The sequence below is a fragment of the Ovis canadensis genome, chromosome 25 (genome assembly GCF_042477335.2).
Source record: "Ovis canadensis isolate MfBH-ARS-UI-01 breed Bighorn chromosome 25, ARS-UI_OviCan_v2, whole genome shotgun sequence".
NCBI classification, from domain to species: domain Eukaryota; kingdom Metazoa; phylum Chordata; class Mammalia; order Artiodactyla; family Bovidae; genus Ovis; species Ovis canadensis.
Window position 1 is genome coordinate 18,947,955 of NC_091269.1, and position 19,501 is coordinate 18,967,455.

General features: G+C 48.1%; 2 long non-coding RNA genes across 3 annotated transcripts in view; both read left to right on the forward strand.

The window, feature by feature from the left end:
- LOC138430408 (uncharacterized) overlaps positions 1-10,562 on the forward strand; it is a 49,939-nt gene extending 39,377 nt beyond the window's left edge. The window contains exons 3-4 of the long non-coding RNA XR_011253152.1: positions 9,482-9,513; positions 10,491-10,562. This is a non-coding gene — a long non-coding RNA (uncharacterized lncRNA). The remainder of the gene's footprint in view (positions 1-9,481; positions 9,514-10,490) is intronic.
- A 1,569-nt stretch (positions 10,563-12,131) lies between these two features.
- LOC138430406 (uncharacterized) lies at positions 12,132-19,074 on the forward strand. 2 transcript variants are annotated; one of them, XR_011253147.1, is made up of 4 exons: positions 12,132-12,334; positions 12,888-13,046; positions 13,741-14,035; positions 18,877-19,074. It is a non-coding gene; the product is annotated as an uncharacterized lncRNA (long non-coding RNA). The 2 variants fall into 2 exon arrangements; XR_011253146.1 differs by lacking the exons at positions 12,132-12,334; positions 12,888-13,046; positions 13,741-14,035 and adding exons at positions 14,097-14,200; positions 14,308-14,421.
- The last annotated feature ends 427 nt before the right edge of the window (positions 19,075-19,501 follow it).

Consider the following 19,501-nt stretch of genomic DNA (forward strand, 5'->3'; position numbering starts at 1 on the left):
AGGCATGCCCAGATGCTGGCCACCCTCCAGGGAAGCCCTACGGCAAACCCCGAGTCCTTGAAGGACAAGGCAGAAGGCAAATGCCTAATCTATAGACAGGCAAGACGTTGGGCCAAAGAGTGTCCAAACTGTGACAAGTCTCCTAAAATGGCTTGCTACAAGTGCCATCAGTTGGGACATTGGGTGGCACTCAGCCCTAAGGACACAAGAAACTCAAGGTCAAGTGCCATGCCTTCCCTCAAGATGGTTCAACAGGACTGAAGTGCTTGGCTCCAGCCAGCCCATCTGTCACAGATAACCATCACTGGCTGGAACCAACGGTGAAACTGGATGTGACGATAAGTCCGAGAAGTTCTCGGTTGACACAGGGGCTACCTACTCTGTCCTGACCTCCTGTTCCAGAGCCTTTTCCCCTCAGTCCTGTACCATTTTGGATGCTAGAGGAAAAACAATTACAAAAAGATTCACTTGAGCACTTCTTTGTTGCTGGGATGGACAAATATTTTCCCACCAGATTCTAGTGGTCCCTGAGTGTCCTACTCCCTTATTAGGAAGAGATCTTTCCCTGTCTTTAAAATCTTGCAGCTATTTCAGTCCTGATAGAAGATATTTTAAAACTTCCTCTTAGGGGTAAACTATTTTCACTAGCCACCAAATGAAACAACTCCTAAATGGGAGAGACCATTCATGGATGTCTGATCAAAGGATCCTCAGATATCAAGTATTGTTGATGGAAAATCCAGGCCTCACTATATCCCCTTGTGAGGTTATTAACCCAGCTACCCTCCTGCCTACCCCAAGGACTCTCTCCCCTTTCACTCTTGCCTAGAAATGGACCACTGGACAAAACTCTGAGAGAGATTGTCAGAAGATCCTCTGGCCAATCCTGAGGAAATCTGGTACACTGATAGAAGCAACTTTGTCTTAGATGGAAAAAGAGCCAGATATGCAGTAGTTTCCAATTTTGAGACCATAGAGGCTAAACCTTTGCCACCAGTTACTTCAGTCCAATTGGCTGAGCTCATAGCCCTGACTCGAGCTTTAGAGCTGGAAAAAGGAAAAAGTAGCTATTTACACTGACTCCAAGTATGCCTTTCTGATGCTACATGCATGTGCTGCTATTTGGAAAGAAAGAGGCCACTTGACCACCCAAGGGTCTCCAATCAAATATGGTGATCAAATCCTTACACTCTTGGAAGCAGTCCATCTGCCCGCTGAGGTTTCAGTCTCCCGCTGTAAAGGACACCAAAAAGGGAGCAGGGAAGTGGCACAAGGGAACCAAGCAGCTGATCAGGCAGCTAAGAGAGCAGCGTTACAGAACAGTGATCTAATAGGGGTGGCCACCTTAGTTCCACAGACTAATTTGCCAGAAACTCCTTCATATACTGAAGGTGAGACTCTTAAAGCTAGGAGTGAGGGCTTTCAGGAAGATCATATGGGGTGTTTCTCAAAAGAGGGACTCCTTTTTCTGCCTGGGAACCTCCAATGGAAGTTGGTTAACTCCCTACATGCCACGACTCATTTAGGGGAGAAGGCCTTCCAAAGACTACTAGAAAGGTCCTTCAGAAGAACAGGCCTCCATAGACTATAAAGCAAGTGGTCTCCTCTTGTCCCATTTGCCAATTAAACCCCCAAGGTGCTCGAAGACCCCAGCGGGCCCAGCCCATCCGATGGCATGGGACCAGGAGAAGACTGGCAGATGGACTTCACCCAGATGCCAGTTTCTCAAGGGCATCAGTACCTACTAGTCATGATAGACACATTCACAGGATGGACTGAAGGCTTTCCCACCCAGACAGAAGGCTGAGGAGGTGATTTAAAAAAAAAAAAAACTGTTCCATGAAATCATTCCGAGATTTGGTCTGCCCCAGGCCATCGTTTACTTCTAAGGTCACCCAAGAGTCTCTAAAGCATTGGGCATTACTTATTACCTCCATTGTGCCTGGAGGCCTCAGTCTCCAGGAAACCTAGAAAGAGCCAACCAATTCTTAAAATCAGCAATAAAAAAGATAACCCAGGAGACCTCCCTGGGATGGAAGGAGGCTTTACCAATAGCTCTCTTCTGCACCCATATTGCCCTTAAGGAACAGGTTGGTCTCAGTCCTTATGAGATGCTATATGGGAGACCTTTTGTTTATGTCAATAACCTCTTCTTAGATCCAGAGGCTCAGACCCTCTAGTCTTATACCATGGCCATTGGGCAATTCCACATGTGGGGTGTCAACCAGGACCCAAAGATTCTAAAGAGCCACCACTTTATGGTCCAGGGACTCAAGTCCTATTAAAGTCTGGAAAGATGGGTCCCCAAAGGCTCAACTCCAGCCCACACAGAAGGGCCCCTACCCTGTAATACTTTCTACCCCCACAGCAGTCAAGGTACCAACACAACTCCTGGATTCACTACTCACAAGTCAAGCTGTGGAAGAAAACAGAAGAGGACACTCAGTATACCTTTGAGCCCCTGGGAGATCTCAGATACCTATTCAGACTACAAATGAGTGCCATTCCAATGAATGTCCCCAGAATTAAGTTTCTGGGGATAAGATTTCTCAGGATAGCTCTGTCTCTTGAGGGGGGATCGTTCGGTTCGGTTCAGTTCAGTTGCTCAGTCGTGTCCGACTCTTTGCAACCCCATGAATTGCAGCACGCCAGGCCTCCCTGTCCATCACCAACTCCTGGAGTTCACTCAAACTCATGTCCATCGAATCAGTGATGCCATCCAGCCATCTCATCCTCTATCGTCCCCTTCCCCTCCTGCCCCCAATCCCTCCCAGCATCAGAGTCTTTTCCAATGAGTCAACTCTTCGCATGAGGTGGCCAAAATACTGGAGTTTCAGCTTTAGCATCATTCCTTCCAAAGAAATCCCAGGGCTGATCTCCTTCAGAATGGACTGGTTGGATCTCCTTGCAGTCCAAGGGACTCTCAAGAGTCTTCTCCAATACCGCAGTTCAAAAGCACCAATTCTTCGGCGCTCAGCCTTCTTCACAGTCCAACTCTCACATCCATACATGACCACAGCAAAAACCATAGCCTTGACTAGACAGATCTTTTTTGGCAAAGGAATGTCTCTGCTTTTGAATATGCTATCTAGGTTGGTCATAACTTTTCTTCCAAGGAGTAAGCGTCTTTTAATTTCATTAGATAGTTAGAATAGGAAAAAGGAGTCCAAAATAGTGATGGCTAAAAGACAAAGATAGAGAAACAAAAGATACTCCAACTGTTCTTGTCATTTGGGAAATTATGTGGGTTTTAGGAGTTCTATGCCTGGAACCAAAGACAGAGACTATGTGTGTGTGTGTGTGTGTGTGTGTGTGTGTGTGTGTGTGTATACATACAAATATCTATGTGTACATATATACATATATATGTATACGTACATATATATATGTATATTCTATAATTTCACAGGAATGGAGGAGACACACCAACTCTTAATATCCATGGCCATTGAAGTGACATACATCATTTTTAGATTTGGTCACATGAACTCAACCAGTTGCAGAGGAAAATGTAGGGAAGCTGGTGGGGGTCTATCGACCATGTGTGTGCCAAGATCAACCACCTGGACCTGCAAACACGACCCCTCTTCCCCCTCCACCTGGAGCCACTCCTCTGTTGTCCTGAGCGAGCTCTGAGTTGTCCCTAACTCAATGCAGGCCTTCATTCTTCCAGCCCTGCACTGCCTCTCAAAGAGACCCTGAGCGTTTCTCCTTCTGGCCTGCCAGGACCTGCCTTGCGGGGTCAGGGCTGTCTCCTCTCAGGGAGGGCACAGCTTCTCCAGGCAGGCAGGGCAGGTTTGTGCATGTGTTTTGACCACATAGCACTGTGGTTTATTTAACTTTCCAATTATTTTTCACATGAATTGCCAAGATGTTTCTCCCACACTTTAAATTTGTTTTGTTTTGTTTTTAATTTTTATTAGAATGTAGTTGATTTATAATGTTGTGTTAGTTTCTGATGTATAGCAAAGTGAATCAGTTATATATATATACATATATCTCCTTTTTTCATATTTAAAATTTTAAATCTGAAGTCTATATTCTTCGTTGGTATTTTATTCATTGATCTGATCTAATTCATACTTTATATTTCATGTTTTATGAAATTGCAGAAATGCTCCTTGGGCTTCCTCTGAGGCATTAGCTGAGCAGCACTACCTAAACAAGTTGGGGTGTGAGGTTGGCATGACCTACCAGCTCTGAACTAGTGCAGACCTGCAGCCATCACTGTGTCTGTTTCGTGATGGTCACAGATCACTCAACAATCAATCCCAGGAGTGTTCTGGGGAGCAATGCCAGGCAGACATACAGTTTCTTAGGATCTATTATAATTTCCTTTAGAAATGCTTTTCTTACCTTTTTGTTTGATTTCTACCATTCTCAATGATTCTTCAAAATCACCAAAGAAAAGGGGGTTCCAAATGACATTGAGGAGCATCTTCAGAAGGCTCAGCTGTAGACTCTCTGGGCCTGGGGTCTGGGTGGTTTAAGCATCATGCTCTGCCCTGGGTTGTGCTGTTGCCTAGAAAGGACAAGGCAGAGGATGGTGAGGCAGAGGGAAACCTGATTTCCATTAAAATATGCGAGAACTGCTCCAAGGGCATAAACAGAAAACGGAGTACTGGAGCCTTCCCAACACCACTGCCTTTGACAGGTACAGAGTTTTCCAATCTACCAGCTGGGGTCCTCAGGGACTGAATTTCCCTTGGAGCCCTGGTTCCCTCAAAGGCTCAGATGGCGTCCCCGGGCAGCAAGCCACTTGGAATTAGAAAGTAAATGACATCATGGCCAGATTCAGACTGAGGTATCTGTTCCGACCTCCCCAAACTTCATGCTCTGTATGACCCACTTGCCAAGGCAGGCATCATCGTGTGTCACATTTATAAATAGCTCCAAACACCTAGGGGCTTGGGGCCCCTGGACACAAAAGGGATGTCTGTCTTTCTTCAGCAGTTGCTTTGCATGAAATAAAATCAGTGAACCAAGCTGATACAGAATCGAGGATTTTCAGATCAATTCCTTTTTGAAGTTAGATTTGGGGTTTTAGGACAACAATGGTCAGCACCTGACCAGAAGTTTTCTTGGAGGTTAGGGAACTAAGTTTGGGAGATGTGTTAAGAACTGAAATACTGAAAAGAAGACAGCTTCCAAAGAAGCTAATGGCTTGATTTCTTCCTGCCTTCCTTCCTTCCTGTCTTTCTTTCTGTCTTTCTGTCTGTCTTTCTTCATGTCTTTCTTTCTGTCCTTCTTTCTTTTTGAGAAGCTGGAACCAGAATCTCTGCTTTCTGATCTGATGCTCCTTTCAGTCTGATCCTCTTCGGGCATTGTGGCCAGGAGGGCGACTCTGTACCATCTCACTGATGGTGGCTGAAGGTCCCGATCTGGCTTCTCAGATCCTAAAACAAAGAAACAAAGGTGGACTTGACTGCGGAGTTCATTTGAAGAGTGGCCAGCAGAATTGATTGATTCTAACTGCCAAAATCCTTGCCCCTTGGTATTCTACACAAACTCAGGCAACTTGTAAAGTGCCCAGGACTGTGGTCTGGAACAGAAGCACTTCACCCGTGGAAGACTGAAGGGCCTCAAAGATGTTGAGTGTCCACTGAGTGGCTGCATGGCTGGCTTGTGTGCCCAGCAGAGGCTGCTTGCAGTCCAACCCACAGAGCATGGCAGTTCTGGGTCAGCATCGCAGTTTATCATTGACCACAGCCTCACAGGTGTGAACCAGAGTCGGGAGGGGCACTGAGGTCCAACTGCAGAGGGCAACAGATCTGGTTCTAGCCTGTCCCTTAGTCTTGTGGGAAGTGAGGGCACACCTGGGCCCAGTCAGGGTGGGGAGAGGCCCCCAGGGAGGATGTGGTGACCCAGCCAAGGAGCGATGCAGGAGCCAGGTGGATCCAGCTCCCAAAGAACAGGATCCATCCAGTGAGGATCTTCAAGGCCACCCCTCACAGGAGCCGGAAGAAGAGTCTTGATTTCTAGATGAGCATCTGAAATTGCTTTCCTACTAGCAGGTCAGACAACTGGGTTCACTGGGCAGGTAGAGACCAGCAAAACTGCATGGGAGAAAGCAAGCAGCATGGCCTTCCTCTCTCAGGCCCCCCGTCCCCCGACTCCTCTGCTTCCACTACAGTTAACGTGTGATGGCCATCCACTTAATGAACTTGGTTCCCAAACCCGCACCATGGGTCCACAAAAATACCTCCCCTGGGGTCTGCCCCTTATAATCCAAGGTCCCCATAGGGTTCTGATTTCCACTCAGAGCTCAGAAACCTGGCTCTGCAGACCTCAGCAAACCTACTGCCTCCCCACCGCCCCTTCCAGCCTCCACATGGATTGAAGAAGTAGGAACAGTAGCCCCCAGCCTAGAAGGCGGAGTTCCCAGATATAAGTGTGAGGACCCGCCTTGGAGCAAGAAATCGAGGCCATGAGGGAGCGCAATGTCTCTTGTGAATAGTATCCCACATCTGAGTACCCACGCCTAGGCTGGCTCTGAGGTCAGCTCCACAGTCCCTGCTGCCCAGGCAATGCCCAAGAAGACTCAGGAATCCATCCTGGACTAGACGCCCCAGGACTCTGCACTGGAACAAGAGCTCCTCCAGGGCAGGTGCAGTTCTGATGATTCTAGTACTGAGTCCAGGGTGTAGGAGTGGGAGAGGTGCTTTTCCCTTCACCACCAACAAGCAGGGCTCTGACCCCAGCTGGGGGTCCTACGAGTCAACTCAGTTCTGACACTCTTCACCCGAAGAGAGCATCAGGTCCCACAGGCTGAAGGCTCATCCCCACAAGACCACCCCCACTTCAGATGCCAGTCACAGGTCCAAGCTGTCACCTGTGCTTCTGACCAAATGCCTATTATTTGGAGGTTCCTAGAACCCCATCCTGGGGCTTGATTAATTTGCTAGAGCAGCTCACAGAAGTCAGAGAAACATTTTACTTCCTAGATTCCTGGGTTTTTGTTGTTGCTCAGTTGGCAAGTTGTATCTGACTCTTTGCGGCCCTATGGACTGCAGCACATGAGGCTTCCCTTCCCTTCCCTTCCACCATCTCCTAGCTTTTCTCAAGTTCAGTCCATTGCACCAGCGATGCAATCCAACCATCTCATCCTCTGTTGCCCTCTTCTCCAGCCTGCAGTTTTTCCCAGTATCAGGGTCTTTTCCACTGAGTTGGCTAAGTATTGGAGCTTAGATTCAGCATCAGTCCTTCCAATGAATATTCATGGTTAAATGGAGGAGATGCAGATGGCAAGTGAGGCATGGGGAAGGACATGGAGCTTCTCTGCCCTCCAGGAGGGCACCACTCTCACCAGATCACTAACTGTTCCCCCACCTGGAAGCTCTTCAGACTCTGTCTTTTTGAGTTTTACGGAGGTTTCACTCCATAGACTCTATTGGTCAAGCCATGGGCCACTGGTGACTGAGTCAGTCTCCAGCCTCTTTCTTTCCAGGAAGTCAGAGTGTGGGGCTGGTTGGTTCCCCTGGCAACCAGCCCCCATCTGCAGGCTCTTCCAAAGGCCTCCTCACTGACAGCCCAGAAGTGGTGGAAAGGAGCTTTCTATGAGTAACAGGACACCCATTTCACCTTGTGGATCAGAGGACAAGAGCCCAAGCGGAACAAAAGATGCTTCTGTGGCTCTTACTGCGCAGGAAATCCCAAGGGTTTGGGGAGCTGTGAGTCAGAAACAGGGACAAAGACCAAATGAGTATTTCTCATTATGAATCACAGGGTCAAGGTGTCCTTTCCTCAAAGCAGCACATATTTACTAAGCACAGAGGTGGCCTTTCACTTTGGGGACCACCCCAGTCGCCTTGTTCCCTATCGAGGCTGCAGGAGGGATTCTAGTGACACTTTCAGAAAGTCATAGGTTTTGGTAAAATTTGCCGTGAGATATTTTAACCACAACTTTCCCAGTGCGCTTCCTTTCGTATGTGATGGGGATGGCTGCTGGTAATTTGGGGCCTGGCTGGTGGGATCTTGAGACATGGATACTTAAGTTAGAGTTGGGGGTGGGGGCTTATGTACTTGATTGCCCCCATCATCGCCATTCATCCCATGGCTTGCTCTGACCCTGCCCTCTTACCCTGCCCTCTGCTGACCAGCCAGGGTTCCAAGGCCGCCGTGTAGCCCCAGGGCTGCACTGTGACCCTTGCAAGCCTCACTGAGCCCAGGCCTGAGAGATGTGGAGCCACAGCCTCGAAACATGTGGCGGTGGGATTTCCCTGGTGGTCCAGAGACTAAGACCTGTGCTCCCAATGCAGGGGCTCCAGGTTCAATCCCTGGTCAGGGAATCAGACCCCCACATGCTGCAACTAAGAGTTCACATGCCGCAACTCAAGGTCCCTCGTGCTGCAACTAAGACCCAGTACAGCCAAATAAAAGTGGTCTGTGTGAATGTGTTAGAGATGAGTCAGTCAGCTAGTTAATATGATTATACTATTTTCCTGTATCTTACATACTTGTGGCCTTTGTAGGCTTTTAAACTAAGAATTTGCTGTTTTCTCATGCTAAATAATTTATTTTGAACCAATTTTTCAAAGACTTTTGAATTCTTTTTCTTAAAGAGCCTCTTCCAAATCATGCAAGCTTCAGGCCCATGTACCCTGTGCTGACCGTGAACTTAGTGGCTGGCATTCTTCCAGGCTCTAGGGGTATGAGAAAAACAGACAAGCCTCCTGCCCCATAGGTTTGCCAGCACCCAGCACATGCCTAATAAATACTGTCTAAACCCAACTGCACCCTAGAAAGAGTCTGCCCCTTAGCGGGGCCGAGGGCTGACCCCAACCACACTCAGTGTCACTGGGACAGGTTTTCAGAACTGCTCCTATCCCTTGAGAGTTACACATCCAGGCTGGCTGAGCTGCTCCACCTCTGCAGGGCATACAGTCTGGGAAACCCTTCTCCTGAGGCATGAGCTGGTGGCTGGTGGCCGGTGGCCTGCCCTCCCCATTGTCCTGTCCCATGACCTGAGACATTTCATCACAGGTGACTTTTTATGTTTCTTGGTTTCATCTTGTTTTTTCAAACACTCAACTTCTACATTCAAGGCCCACCATTTAATATGGCAGTGTCCTTGAGAATATATCTGCTGCCTTATTCCCTTAAGAGAAATTCATGAGAGCAAAATCACAGAATAAGAAATTGTCATGGCTTTTGGTTTTACTTTCCCAAGTTGCTTTCTTAAAAGTCTCCACTTTACAAGCCCTCAGCTGGGCTGGGGAGAGGGTACCTCACCACTCAGTACTGAATTGGGTATTTGTTTGCGTCTTAAATGTGCCAAATTTGATATATGGAAAGTGGCAACTCTTTGCTTAAATGGTCATGACTTTGATCACTAATAGAATTAAATGTTTTTCTTGTGTATTTTTTATTTTATTTTCATTTGTAGTCTTTGTGCTTCTATATATTATCTGAAACTATTGTTTACCCATGTCCTTTGCCTTTCTGTTGATTTTTTATTAATGTCAATTCTCTATTTTCTTAGGTAAGACTGTATGAACCATTTCTCTAATTGTGGTGAGTATTTTCCCTACTGATTGTTAGAAAATGAATCTGATGGCTGGGTTCCATCAGGTCCACTGCCTCCATGGCAGACAGATGGCTGACTCTAGATCCGTTCAGAGTACCAACTGGGGCGTGAAGGGTAGTGGAGGACCTGACCTACAATGAGATGAGCACTGAAGTCTGCAAGGATTTGTCTGCTAGCACAGCACAGAGCTGGCATGTCCAAGGCCTCCCTCTCCAGGTGGGCAGCCACACAAGGCCTGCCTGTGCCTCCTCCAGAACCCACTCCTAAAGGGTCCTTTGCATAAGGCCTTAGCGGAGCTCCTGCTGGCAGTGGTGGGAGCCAACCCCCTAGGCAGGACATAGGAAGCCTTTCCTGCTCTGGCCCCTGCCTGCCTTTCCATCCTCACCTCCTCGAGCCCATGCTGTCCTCAGCCTCAGCATCAGCATTGCTGGCTGCTTCTAGTTCCTTAAGTGGGAAAGACTCCTGCTCAGCCTCCAGGGCTCAGTGCAGGCCTCCTGGCTTCAGGAAGCTTCCCTCCTGCTGCACCACCCTCATTGCACTCACGACAGGGGTTCTAACTGTCTGTCTGTCTCTGCACTTCACCGTGCACACCCCGACGCCAGGTGCTGCCTCCCCCTCTGCATTGCCCGCCGCACCTGGCAGGCACCCTGTGTATTCAAGTGGGCAGAAGTGGGCGGGGAGGCAGCTCGGGGTCTCTGTGGATCTGGCACTGTGGAATTGCTCTTTAAAAGTGCAAGTACTTTCACACACAAGGGGCACCATCACTGCTATAGGAGATGGTGGTGACTTTAGGGTCATTATTAAAATGAAAGTAGAAATCATCCTCAGGTCCACCCTGGGCAGGCAGACAGTTTTTGTGGAAGATAAAACCATTGGTTAAGGGTGACATTTCTCACTTGACATGAGAGATGAATACATGAAGCAAGGGTGGTGTAATTACACTCTAATTTCACTCTTTTTCTAGAGTTTCAGCAGCCACTAGATGTAAGTGCCAAGGGGACCACACCATCTGCTCATGTGATCAGATCCCTACATGGTTTGTCACCTGCAATTTTCAACTGTGGGATCCAGTTCTGGGGGCTGGAGCAGGGCCAGGTCTGCTGTGCTAGAAGCCCTGTGGGACGGTGCATCTTCTAGGAGGGGCTGTGACCTCCATGGAGGGTGCTGGTGCTGCCCCAAGGCAGCATCCTTGGTTAGCAACCAGAGCCCTGCCGGCCAGCTCTGCCCACTTCACCAGCCTCATGCCCTCAGTGAAGGCTTGGGGGATTCCCCTCAGCCTTCCAGGGATGCTCCATGGAACAAAGTCAGGGGAAGAGTCCTTCCCCACCATCTCCCCACCAATGCTTTCCTAGGTGATTTTTCTTTTAGGTGGCATTTCCCTAGAAGTCTTTATGCCAAGACTTGAACTGCTGCTTATTGAAGCCATCCTACAAAGATGATCTCCTGTTTCCAGGAGTCAGAGGGCCAAAGCTGGAGGCCCAGAAGAGAAGGCCATGCACATAGCAGCAGCGCAAATCCGCGGGCCACCGTGACCCCGGCTCTGTCCCAGGGTTTGTGAGTCTTTCTGCTCCTGGAGCAGCTGTTTACCAACATCTGTCTGCAGTAGCATCATTTGGAACTTTATTAATCTGTTGCTGCCAGGTATCCTCCTAGATTTGGGCTGCTTGGGGCCTAGCCACCTGTGCCCCACCCCCCACTGAGGGGACTCTGATGCTGATCTCTTGAGGACCTGTTGGCTAGAGAGAATGAACTGGAATCTAGAGGGTCAGTACTGAAACTGTGGTCCACTGACCAGCAGCACTGCCTTACCTGGGGTGTGTTAAAAAATGCCATCTCGGACCACCTAGGTCTACTGAATCAGGATCTTCATCTAAACAGGAACACTGGGCAATACTATGCACCAAAAGAATTTAAGACACACCAACCCAACCATGGGGGAGGCAGAATTGAGATAAAGGCAAAGGAGCCCTATAAGTTTCAAAAAGAAACCCAAGTCACCCTGGGGAATGTTGGAGGTATTTGGAGGCACAAAGTGTTTGCTCCCAGGTTGTGAACTCTCAGTCTAGGAGACAGGCAAAAGCGGTGCCTGTGTCATCTGACCCACAGGAATGAGCCAGCAGTGGTGTTCCCTCCAAAGTGCTGGATACTCATTGTCAAGCACAAACACGCAGCCCAAGGCCTGTGGCTATGAAAGGGGTGGCATTCTCAAGTGGCATGCAAAGGAAAATGCAGGCTGATTGCGCTTTTCATTCCAAACTCACTTGCTTATTTGGGATAGAATACAGGCATCCGATGTCAACCCTTATATCATAAGGTCTATGCTTGTTTGGCTGAGACCCATCCCTAGCCCCATGATCAAGCTTGGGGCCCATTCGAGTATGAGACTCCAATGTCTGTGACCCCATCCCCCCCACCACCACCGCCAGCCTCTGCCTCTGGGTCCTCCATGAATGCAGGCTATGCGTGCCTGCTCCCTGGCAAAACTGAGCCTCTGCACCAGATGTTCACTTACCCAGAGCTTTTGGTGAGTTTATTTTTTTAAGATTGGGGATAATTCAGAGAGCTTATTTTTCTCACTGGCCCTTTTCCATCCATCTCTTCCTAGCCATCCCCATTCCACCACCAAACAATACAAGTACTGTTGGATCAACTTGGGAATCACCTTCTGTGGCTTCATTCTACCTGTGGGATTTCATTCTGTGGACACTTGCTTCCAAATAAATACCTGTGCTTCCCTAGGAGAACTTTTGATAAATAATATCTCCTCCACCTGTGCAATGGGATGCCCAGTTCTTGTTAAGGCTGAAGGTGAGATAAGATGACCTGAAATAGATCCTCACTCATTTCTCAGACTAAAACGAAGATTCACCGACCAAGTCTCATTCCTCCTTGCCACCTCCTTAAAAATTAGTTTCCTGAGAGGGAATCAATGCTGGAAGGAGAAAAAGTGAGAGTTCAGGATTCAATGGGACCCCAACTGAGGCTGTTCTGTGACCCTGAGGATAGATCTCAAGGTAGCCAAATGGACCTCTGGCCATAGGGCCTTCCTGGACTCAGGATATTGTAACCTGGGGCCATTTTTGTGTTACTCACAGTAACATCCAAAATGCCCGAGACTGGGACCTTTCTGTTGAGAAGGCAGGTCGAGGTATGCTGCTCACCCTCCTTCACCTATGCCCTGGAAGAGTAAAACCACATGGTGCCTGGGAAGGGAGGCCACCCTCCCCCACCACAGCCTTCCTGGTGCAGGCCTGCAGCCAAGGGTGATCAAGAGTGTGGAAGGCAAGGCTAGGGGACCAGGAATTCTCAGGCTGGGTTTTCCTTTCTCTTTAAAATAATATGGTGTGTTCTTTCTCTGCAGGGAGACTCTGGGAGCAATTTTTTGCAAATGAATTCAAGGAAAATAGCTTGAAGCAGTTAGACCTTCTACTTAGGATATCTTGCAAGGAAATAGGCCACCCACAGTCTGAGCCAATAATAACCCTCCATTTTCTTTCCTGAATAAGGACAGAGCCCCCAGGTGAGGCGATGCTATCATAACTTCCAGGAAGCATCTTTATTTCTTGAATATTTGCTTTTTCTTTTCCAAGTAGATTTTCTGTGGGGAATTCTGAAATGCAGGAGACACACACAGAGAACAAAAAAGCAGGTGAAGAAAAGGAGATTCTGCATCTCAGGCAGCACTTTCTCTGCCTCCTTGTGGAGCAAAACAGATCCAGTCCTTCCCCCAATATTTAAGCCCCATTGCATACCCCTGCCCCAAAGGATTAAAGGACAGTTCAGAGTATTGACAGCCCTGAGTGACCCCTACACTGTGCCAAGCAGTTGGGACCTTGTCAGATGAATCCAGATCACAGAAACATCTGACAATCAGTTTCCGGAATGTGGGGTGGGAGGAGGGTTCATCTTGCGTCCGCTGGAGTGAAAGTGTTAGTTGCCCAGTTGTGTCTGACTCTTTGCAACCCCATAGACTGTACCCACAAGGCTCCTCTGTCTGTTAATTCTCCAGGCAAGAATGCTGGAGCAGGTTGCCATTTCCTTCTCCAGGGGATCTTCTCGACCCAGGGATTGGACCGCAGTCTCCTGCTTTGGCAGGGGGCTTCTTTACCATCTGAGCCACCAGGGAAGCCTGTTGGGTTGAGATGCTGCCTTGGTCTTTTCCATCCCTCTCTACCCCACTCCCCCATCTGTAACTCTGGTTTGTTCATGCACAGGACAGAGAACTCTGACCGCTCCCATATTGCACTCTGAGAAAGCTGAGGCCCGCACGGGCCCAAGGAGAGGACTCACTTTTCCGCATGCCCTGGCACATGAGGACCCAGAAGCCACAGGAAAGGTGCCTGAGGAAGCGGCAGGCTGGGCGGGGGCCCCCATGGAACTGGATCGAAGGCTGGAGGCTGCGTGACCAGAACCTACTCAAGGGAGCCTCTCTGAGTTAGCCTCCGGGTATGCCAGGGAGAGGCTAATCCCCAGCCCTCCTGGCTTAACTTCAGCCCAAGTGAGAAGGACGTGAGTAATTTTCTCTCTGTACACCCACTCAATCACTTACCACCAGATTGTTTACTCTTAGTGCAACAAATTATACTCAGCCCGCCTACTCAGGACACACTGACCTGGCTGGTGCGGAGAAGTTCTGCCCCCTGCCCCTGCACCGCAAGATGGGTATACAGACAGGTAGGCAAGTGTTGAAGGGGGGTGGATGGCATGGGTGGCATGGGTGGCTGGAGGAGGAGAGGAGAGGTGGAAGGAGATGGGTAATGAGGAGCAAGTTTTGCCTCCAGCAGGGCTCAGAGATATGCATCTGCAGAATTGGAACAAGCCACCTGGGGATTAAAGAGCAGGATGAAGCATCAATTATAACCTCCCTTGGCGCTGCCTCAGGACATGTGACACAGGTCTGGGATTGTCCTTTATGCTGGCCTCTGCAGGATACTAGTGCTCCCACTGGTGGCGGGAGGCAGGGGGCCTGGAGAGGACCACAAACCCCAGGCATTCTCCAGCACCAGTCAGCCCCTCCTCCTACGTATAATGAGCAGGGTGGATTCAGTAGCTTCTGAAACCATTCTAGTTTTAAGATTTTGTGCTTCTGGATCTGAGCGATTTAATACTGATTGATGATTCACACTCAAATCCTAAAGGCAGTTGTAGTCTAGGATGCCCCATTAAGTGTCAGGTAAGTAAAACAATTATTTACCCTCAAAGTTCAGCATTAAGCAACACTGCTAGTGGAAAATACTTTCAATACCTTTATTGTCTCTGCAAAGCCAAATTGGATGGGAAAGAAAAGAAGAATGGCTGCTTCATCAGAGGGAGAGCAGCATGATGGGGTGAAGCCCTGCCTAGGAGGCCCTGCCCACAGCTGTCTTGCCAGTGCCTGGCATGTGCTAAATGCTCCATCAATGTTTGTTGAATTAAATTGACTTGAATGAAACACCCCTACATATTTTGTTAGTGCTTATTAGAAATTGCTAGTTATCTCTTTAAATCATTCCCTTTTCTTACATGTTTATAGATTTCCCACTTTTTTGAGCACATGACTACTCAGATTAAAAACTGCTTTTCTTAGTCATCCTTAAAACAATACATATTGATCAAGATTTGCCAATGACATGTAAATGGCAGTATCCACCTGGCAGCCTCCAGGAACTTTCCAAAGAAGACAGTTAGGCATATCCTTTGTTTTCCTCCTTCCCACTAGCTAAGTATGTGTGTGATGGACCTGGGCAGCCATGTTGGGCCAGAAAGTGATTATGTGAAATGAGACCACGTAGAGCGAGAGAAGGGTTCTGGGTGCCTGAGGACCTTGTGGAGTTGTGGAGCCACACCTCCAGTTCTACCCTGTCTACTCCCACAGTTTCATAGGAAAGAGAAATACTTTTCTATCTTGTTTAAGTCACTGATATTTTGTCTGTTACTCCAAAGTGTTGCACAATGTCTTTGATGCCTAGAAATCCTCAGTAGTGTTTACTGAATGAATAAATGGGACAGCAATAGTGTTCATTATGGAAAATTAATTAAAATGAGAAAACACAGGCAAACTATTTTCCTATAAGGACAAAAGAGAAACTCTGAGACTCGTTTGAGTCTTTCCTATCGCTAATAATCAATAACTGGTATTAGTTGGAGTGAAATAGCTATTTTACTAAACACCAAAATATCTTACAGTGACTTCCCTAGTATCTGTGAGCTCAACCATGAAAAATAACATAATTTTTCCATGAAAATGCTCTCTTGTCTTGAGCCCCTATTTTCTCTCAATAGTGAAAATAAATTCTCATTTCCAGACAAGCTCTGTCTGTGATGATGGAGCCTTCTGGGGAAGAGTCAAGGCTCTGGGGACCCAGAGAAGTGCTGCAGGTGGGGACAAGAGGTGCTGGCCAAAGCCCGTTTCTGCCCATGTGGCCTATAAGTGGGGTCCTCATTCTCACACCTGGCACGCCCCCACAGCCCTGCCATGGTCCTGGATGCCACATCCTTGGCTCTCTAAATGTCTATCCCCACCACCACCACCAGAATCATGATTCTTCCCCAGGCCCCCTGCTCTCTAAATGACTATCCACACCACACCAGAACCATGATCCTTCTACAGAACCCGTGATCTCTGAGTATCTATTCCCACTACAGAAGAACCGTGATCCTTCCCCAGGTACCCGGCTCTCTAAGTGTCTCTCCCTACCCCCATCAGAACGATGATTCTACCCCAGGTCCCTGCTCTCTGAGTGTCTATCCGCACCTCCACCTGAACGGTGATCCCTCCAGGTCCCCTGCTCTCTATGTATCTATCCCCACCTCCACCAGAACCATGATTCTTCCTAGGTACCCTGCTCTCTAAGTGTCTTTCCCCGCTATCAGCAGAACCATGATTCTTTCCCAGGTCCCCAGCTCTCGAATCGTCTATTCCTACCCCCACCAAAACCAAGATCCTTCCCAGGTCCCCTGCTCTTTGAGTATCTATCTCCACCCTCACCAAAACCATGTTCCTTCCCCTAGGTCCCCGGCTCTTAGTATCTATTCCCACCCCCCACCAGAACCATGATCTTTCCCCTGGTCCCCTGCTCTCTAAGTCTCTATCCCCATGCCTACCAGAACCATGATCCTTCCTCAGGTTCCCTGCTGTCTAAGTGTCTATCCCCACCCCCCACAAGAATTATGATCCTTCCCCAGGTCCCCGGCTATCTATATGTCTATCCCCACCCCCACCAGAACCATGATCCTTCCCCAGGTCCCCTGCTCTGAGTATCTTTCCCCACCCCCACCAGAACCATGATCCTTCCCCTGGTCCCCGGCTATCTATATGTCTATCCCCACCCCCCACAAGAATTATGATCCTTCCCCAGGTCCCCGGCTATCTATATGTCTATCCCCACCCCCACCAGAACCATGATCCTTCCCCAGGTCCCCTGCTCTGAGTATCTTTCCCCACCTCCACCATAACCATGATCCTTCCCCTGGTCCCCGGCTCTCTAAGTTTCTATCCCCACCCCTACCAGACCATGATCCTTCCCCAGGTCCCCGGCTCTGAGTATCTTTCCCCACCCCCACCATAACCATGATCCTTCCCCTGGTCCCTGGCTCTCTCAGCACCTCTTGGACCTCCTGGGGTCTCAGCGCCTTTCCCTGATCCACCCTGAACTCCATAACCTTGGCTACACAAAGACCCTGATTAGATGCTGTTCTGAGCCCTGGTTCATGCTGGTTCCTTCTTAGGGCACAGATCCCAGCGCTCGGTGGCCCCACCAACGTATATAGGTGTCATTATGACTCATTTGGCCTGTGTGTGCCTGACGCAGAGTTCCTTTCTAGAGACTCGCAGCTTCAGTGGCCTTTCCCGCTACACTGTGTGCTCACTCACTCAGTCACGTCCGGGCTCTTCACAACCCCACAGATAAAAGCCCGCCTGTCCCCTCTGTCCATGGGATTATCCCAGCAACAATACTGGAATTGGTTGCCGTTTGCTCTTCCAGGGGATCTTCTCCACCCAGGCATCATACCTGCGTTTCCTGTATTGGCAGGTAGATTCTTTACCATCAAGCCACCTAGAAAGCCCCCGCTTGCTACACTACCATCTAATTGGAATGACTCTCTGCCCTGTAGCCCAGAAAATAAGCCTTCCTCCTCTCATTCTGTGGTGGAGAGATTGGGCTAAAAGGTATTCTTTCGGTTGTCATTTCTAAATAAAGTCATCCACTCAGCTCTCCACTGTGATCCTTCTGGTCCCCTCATCCCACCTAAAGGCTAGACTCTTGTCATTTGAAATCCTTAGCTTTCAAGACACTCCCTCTGCTATGAGTTTTACAAGCCTATTTTATTTAGAGTCAAGGCTAAGAGTTTGACTCCATCTTCTTTCTCTGGACTTGACCTCTAATGTTAGAAAGTAAGGTCATGGGATAGAAGGAAATACCAAGAATAATAATGATCAGTTAGTATTTCAAATGTTTTCTTGCTACTTATGATAAGATCTACTAAGGCTTGGAAGGTACTCAATGGTGAAGCAAAAGACCCCCAAAGAATCACAAAGAAATCAGGTTCTCCCAGAGCTATGAATTCTGTGGATCTGCCCCAACCTGACCTTTAGTTTCTAAGCCTCTTTCAGTCAGTATTTTATCACTTGCTGCTGAGAGCATCCTAACTGATACCAAGGCATTCAGTTGTGGATTTGCCTTTGAGCCTTTGCTTACACCATGATAAAACATCCTCTTTAAGAGGACTCACAGGAGATAATTACCTCTGGCCTCAATTTTATGAATAATTGTGCTTTTGATCAACTGTCTCTTTTTTTTCTTCTTGGACGCCACAAATCACTGTTGTAAGACTGTGCCAGAGATTTGTTTTAGTCAGGTCTGGTAAGACACACAGACATGGAAACATCTGTCATGAAGAATTTTGCACTCTCACAGGTCCCTGGAAATGAGATTCAGGGCCATACAGGGAAGCCCCATGGTCAGCCAGGAGACTGAGGGAGTGGGGAAAATTCAGCCAAGAGCCTTTATGATGGTTTCCACAAGAAAGGTAAGGAGAGGGAGAGTAAGCTGATTTAATACTGGCTAATTCGATTTTGAATAACTGACTTTGAATAATCTCAGTGAGTTTGGGGACATAGGTGTCTGCTACCTGACTCTGGGTGATCAGGGCAGAGGGATCTTGGCCCAGAGTATGAAAGCCCCTTAGCCAAGTAGGGTTTGGTATTGGCTGGTTTGCATTTGAAAAGTGCCTGAAGGCCAGTTGTTTACTATCTCTGCTCAGTCATGTCCAACTCTCTGCAACTCCATGGACTGTAGCCTGCCAGGCTCCTCAGTTCATGGAATTTTTCAGGCAAGAATATTGGAATGTGTTGCCATTTCCTTCTTCAGGGTATCTTCCTGACCCAGTAATCAAGCACACATCTCTTGCATCGGCAGGTGGATTTTTTACCACTGTGCACTTGGGAAGCCCAGCCTGTCTCTAACTGTTTACCGTCTCTGGTCCCGGGATGGAAATGGTCTTCACAAGGTCATCAAGGCCCCAAGACATCAAAGCACCAGAATAAAAAGACATGATTAATACATATATATACTGACTCATCCTCCTCTTTGTGTAAAATGTTACTAAGCTCAGAATTAAATTTATGGTTCATTTATACCCACCTGTCTAATTAATCTTACTCCTATATTTATCTTAGACGTCCACCTTCCATGGTCCTGTTGCTTTGCTTATTTGTTTTTCTCTTTTATAATCTTGTATAAACTATCATAAATCTTTTCTGGAACCCAAAAGTGTACAAACAAGCATTTCAGTCTCTTGTAAGGACTTTCATACAAATTACTATATGAATGCAAAGTGAAAGTCACTCAGTCGTGTCCAGCTCTGCAACCCAGGCCAGAATATTGGAGTGGTTAGCTGTTCCATTCTCCAAGGGATCTTCCCAACCGAGGGATCAAAGCCAGGGATCTCCCACATTGCGGGCAGATTCTCAACCAGCTGAGCCACAAGGGAAGC